The 5,807-nt window shown below is 31.4% G+C and overlaps 1 non-coding gene across 1 annotated transcript; it reads right to left on the reverse strand.

The window, feature by feature from the left end:
* Nucleotides 1–5,197: 5,197 nt before the first annotated feature.
* Trnar-ucu lies at nt 5,198–5,270 on the reverse strand. The gene has a single exon. It is a non-coding gene; the product is annotated as a tRNA-Arg (tRNA).
* Nucleotides 5,271–5,807: the final 537 nt, after the last annotated feature.

The raw sequence follows: 5,807 nt of genomic DNA on the forward strand, positions 1-5,807 counted from the left end.
TTTCGGCTGGTCCTGTGGTGAAAATTGTTGGTTCGGTGAGGAAGTTAAAGAGGGGGAAGTTAAACAAAAATTGAAAACTTCTTCAACTGTGCACAGTGGGTTGTATTTTGTTGTTTCACAAAAAGTACCAAGGAAAGGGTTACAAGAAGGGTTAAACCAGGGCTAAAAAAGTTTTTGATTGCATTGTGAAAATGTGATGTTTTATACCTCTGAGTAGAGTAGTAGTACATCATATATTCTTTATTGACATTAATATTAAAAAAATCTACTTGCTAAAAAAATTATTATTCTTGTTATCAAAGAAGAGTTTAGTTGTAAAACTATTAACATAACTATTTTTTACAACTCTACTAACTACATCCATAAGTCCATGTTTAGTTGCCAAATTGTTTAAAATATATGTAGTTATGTATTTACATATGTAGGTAAAACGATTGAAATTAACTAACTTATTGTTAGAGGAAGGCAAAATATTAAAGGATTATACAAAGACGTTTTGGCTAAATTTTGATCTTAATGTATGGAGAACGGGGTAGTATCTTTACACAGGTTTTTGCTAAAAGTGGAAAAAAAATGTAGAAACTAAAAACTTTAAAATTAAACGTACTTTGGGACAACTTTTTTAAAACCACTAAACCAACTCGTCCTTTTCGATTCAGAAAAATTCCATCTTCTCATCTATTGCTATCCATTCAAGAATTAAAAATATTTCGGGAAATAAACCAAAATAACTTTAATCTGGTTGTTTATTCTTTACTTAATAACTGAAACACTTAAGTGATTGAAGAGTTTAGAATATCTTAGAATTTCTTAAATTTACTTTGCTCATAATTAATTTTTGATTAGGTTTGTGTTTTCACAATTGTACAAAATATAGTAAAGCATTTAAATTGTAAACACATATTCCTCTTTTTGTACGCACATTAAAAATATTATTAAGGTTTTTGGGTAGGTGAATTTTTAAAGTCAATGTGGATATGCATATGATTTACATATACGAATATGTACTTATAAGCAAGAAAAAAGGAGAATGAATACATTGAAGTCGATATTGGAGTCATTCAGTAAATAAACAATCAAATGAATGAAGCCTGAAACTGATATTAAATTAATACACTTAATATTAATTGCTGGCTTAATACAGAGTCAATAAACTCGTAAAAAGAATGCTTGAATGAATAAAGAATGTAAAGAAATGAATGCCAATAATTGAATAAGTACTCAACAAACGATAGTTACAAATGAAAAAGTCCTTCTATTATTAGGATTTTAACTCAAGTTTCCAAAATCTATCGTTTGACTATATTGATTTGGTTATGTTTGAATACTCGAAACATGATGAGTCATACGAATTCGAGTGGGTGAGGTTTCTAAAATTGGTAACCATTTAAATAGTATTCTGATAACTCAATATGGCCTATTCGAATATAACTACTCATTGGTAAGAAATCGAACTATGGTTAGGGTCTAAACTCATAAATATTCAGAGTATTCATTTATTCATTCAGATTCATTTAACTGTTCATGCTTGTCTGAAGTTTTCCACACATTTATTAAAATGAATGAATATTATGCTACTAACTGAAATTTTTGTTTTCGAATAAAAGTACTCATTGACATATACTCAGAGTAACAACATTTTTTTTGAGCCCTTTAATGCATACATAGATATTATTATAGAAAATAAACTATTTCACTTCATTTTGAAAAAAGTCAGAGATAGCCTAGGCTTTAGTGTGACCCCTACATAAGTATTTGCATTAGCTCCTGCAAGTTCAAAGAAACTCTTGAGTTCAAATGAACTATGAATAGAATAATTGCAAAAAAAACTCGTACATGAAACCCATCAGAGAATTTGCATGGGTATCGTTTAAAAGGCGATTACTAACATGCAATGTGGCACTATATACAGATATAGATATTTGTAAGCAGATCTTGTTGAAAACTAAATTATAGTGAACTTGGGGGCTGGCCATGACTGTCGGCAAATTACGGCAAAGTAAATGGGAAATTTATTTTCAACAAAAACCCGACAAAACAGAAACAAGTTTACAAATTGCAAATTGCAGACAGACATTGACTTTGCACTAGGGGAGGATTGAGATTGCACTTTTTGAGGCAAAAAAGAAAAGGCAATTCTCAAAATGGCGTAATATGTAGTTATTTGCGTGCCTGGTGCCTACGCTGATCATTTAGAAGAACGACAATAAATTGCTACTTTCGAATGGTTGCATCGTGTATCTATGTATCTACCTATCCATCTATCTATCATATCTGGGCCGGGTTCATTCATAAAAACCAACCCTCTGGAGCGCATCATTCAGTCAATATTTGCGCTGGGCATGTAAACAATTTAATAGGCTGTTACTGTTAGTTTGGTACTTAATGGAAAACCGCCGTGTAGCTAAATACTTGACAGCTGTTGCAATTTACGCTTGATCTCACCGATTGTATAATATATATACATATAGGAAACATACCATATGAATGCCTCTTGGATACTATGTGTATTTGTGTTTAAGCTTGAGGATTGCGGCATTGAGATTTTCTGTGTATCTTGTAGATGCTTCATTCGTTTCATTTGATGATTCCATCTTGTGGCGTTTGCTTTAAGCAAATAGTTTATTTAGCATTATATTTACCTATATATTTTATTCAACGGCAAAAGTTGCCGTTTCTCAGTTTGTTTTTAATTGAAAATTGCTTTCGGAAGGAAACATTTTTTGGTAAGCAGGTAATGATAGGGGTGAATTGATAAAATATTTGCCCAGCTTAATGAGGTTGAAAGTGGGTGGTTTTAAACTTAAAGTGGCATGGGATTATTTATATGGGTTATGGGTTGGGGAATTTTATTTGTGGCAACATTTTGTTCTTTCCTTGATTTTATAAATACTAAAATGTGTTTTTTATGAAATAAATCTTTGAAAATATGTTTCTCATAGATATCAGTAGTTCCTAATGATTAGGTATTGCAAGAAAAATACCAGATGAAACAACTTGCTGAGAAAAAGTTCGTATTGTCGCTCAATATCTATGATATTCTAAGCCTTGAGATTTAAAAAAGAATGTTTTAAAATTATGAATATAAATAATAATAGTCATATTCCTATTACTTTTATGTTTTTCGCTAAAAAAAAAAGGACAATCTATAAATTGACTTACATATGTATATTATTTTTAAAGTCACCCACAGCAGTTTCGAAGCACATACATATATATTTAACTACAAACATTTGGCAATAAAATCAAATTTTTTACGAAAAGAACTCTTAAAAACAATGTACAATGTACTGAAAGTATCATTTAGATATTCACACTGGATTTGCTCATATCTGCTGCTGTTTCTGTAAATTTGAATAAATCTTAGCGAATTATCGTCGTTGTGTAGTTTTTTAGATTTATCTGTTTCTGAAGACTTCTTACAAAATAAAAGCCCTGAGGATAAGCAATTTCTGTATTAGTTAGTTCACATTTACAAATAATATATATTTTCTAGGAAATTCCAAAAGTTTCGTAGGTATAGTTAATGCGACCGAACTGAGCTTAAGAAGAAGGGATAGATCTACCCTCCAGTGGGCATACTGCAGTAACATCCCTAGGCTATTACTTTAAAAACTATAATAAGTACCTAACAATATCTCCATTGTACTGTAAAAAAAGGAAAAGGGATACGTTTCAAGGTAAAAAAGTCTTTAAATAAAAAAATAAACAATTTTTTTCATAGAGGTTTTTTCCATTTTCTAATTGTTTTTCATCAATCAGAAATTGCTTACTGACATATAACAACAGTTAATAGATTAATTTATGATCATAATCATATATTTGTATTAAAATATTATTAAAATATTTCAAGGACCAAAATAAAATAAAATGAAGTAAGTAAGTCGTCTCGCTGACTTAGGTATACCATACACCAGTAAAGCAAATATTTTAACTTTATTAAACAAATGCATTTTCACATGCTTCTTACAAGCATATCTTAGTATCTCGCTCACTCAATCATACGAGCACCCTGGCGCCCCCACCAGCCAACGGCCTACTCCGGTCTTATGGAAAAACGTTTATATGCACAACTCGACTGTTTTTTGTCCGATTTTGATCAAATTATTAATATTAGTATTAAATTTAAGTGTGCCAAATTTGATTGCAAAAGGTAAAAAAATACGGGAGATAATCAAGTTTTTCAAATTACGGGTGCGGAAAGGGCGTGGCAAAATTTGTATACATACAAAATGTGTGCATTTACTAAGCGAATATACATACCAAATATGGTGTCTCTAGCTGGAATAGTTTTTGAGATAAATGCTTTTTTTAAATTGCGGGGGCGGAAAGGGGCGTGGCAAAAATTTGAAATAAACTTGATCACTCTACATACTACACGAGTCTACATACCAAATTTGGTGGCTCTAGCTCTTACAGTCTCCGAGATCTAGGTGTTCATACGGACAGACGGACGGACGGACGGACAGACGGACATGGCTAGATCGACTCGGTTGTTGATCCTGATCAAGAATATATATACTTTGTGGGGTCGGAGAAGCTTCCTTCTGCCTGTTACATACATTTTGGCGACTTTAATATACCATTTCACCCTATGGGTGTATGGTATAAAAAGATAAAGGATACGTTTCAAGGTAAAAAAGTCTTTAAAGAAAATAATAAACAATTTTTTTCATAGGGTTTTTTTCCATTTTCTGATTGTTTTTCATCAATCAGGCCTACTGACATATAATAACAGTAAATAGATTAATTTATGATCATAATTATATATTTGTATTAAAATATTATTAAAATATTTCAAGGACCAGAATAAAATAAAATGACTCAAAGAAAGCGACGATTAGAAATTTTGAGTATACATATGTATATACTTAATTTTTGAGACTTTTGTTTGTCATGAATTAGATAGGATGCGTTTAAAATTTTCATAATTGTCTTGTTTAAAAGAAAGTATAAAGGAAAGGGAAAGAGAGATAGAGCGAGAGAGAAAGAGTGAGAGAAAGAGATGGTGATATTTCATTGGATATTAATAACAGAGAAATTGCAATAAGCATTTTGTATTTTAGAAATAATTTCTCTAACTAGACCTAACAAAAGATTCATCTTATAATGCAATATTATGCATTTTATATTCGCTGCATTAATTAATAAATTGCTGATTTGTTTAATAAAAAAATTACAAGTCTCATCTGATATGCAACCCTTGCGGGGATCGAACCCGCGACCTTTGGATTAGAAGTCCAACACGCTATCCTCTGCGCTAAAGGGTCGTACGTTAATTTTGGCATCTTTGCGCAATTGTGATTGATTGCATAACATAAAATAGAAAAACAATTGTTTTCTATATGCAAACTACTATATATTTTAGTGGGTTAAATAAAACACAAAAATGAAATGCAAAATACTGTTTCGCTTTGCAATTTATTATTTATAGATCCAACTAGAAAGAACATTGCTTAGTAGAGTACCATTTGATAGGCTAGTTAGATTAGTCTTCATCATTATCATCGTCATCATCATCATGTTAAATGCCTGTATAAATTCTGTCGTCGCTGGGTTAATCGATAGATCTCTGATGCAGATTGTCGACGAGCATTCAAGGGTTTTTCAGGGAAACTTTCCAACTCACTGTCATTTTGCTATTTAACAGGGCATTCAAGTGCTCAAGCATTTGCCTTCGTTGCATTTGCTGGTTTATTTCTCTTAACTTATCATCCCGCTGCGATCTTCATGCGCTTTTAGCTAATACATACATACATATATAAACATGTACATGTACATGTATATCGGCAGGAAGAGTCCTTCGA

This window comes from Drosophila willistoni (genome assembly GCF_018902025.1).
Source record: "Drosophila willistoni isolate 14030-0811.24 chromosome 2R unlocalized genomic scaffold, UCI_dwil_1.1 Seg167, whole genome shotgun sequence".
In the NCBI taxonomy this organism is placed as follows: domain Eukaryota; kingdom Metazoa; phylum Arthropoda; class Insecta; order Diptera; family Drosophilidae; genus Drosophila; species Drosophila willistoni.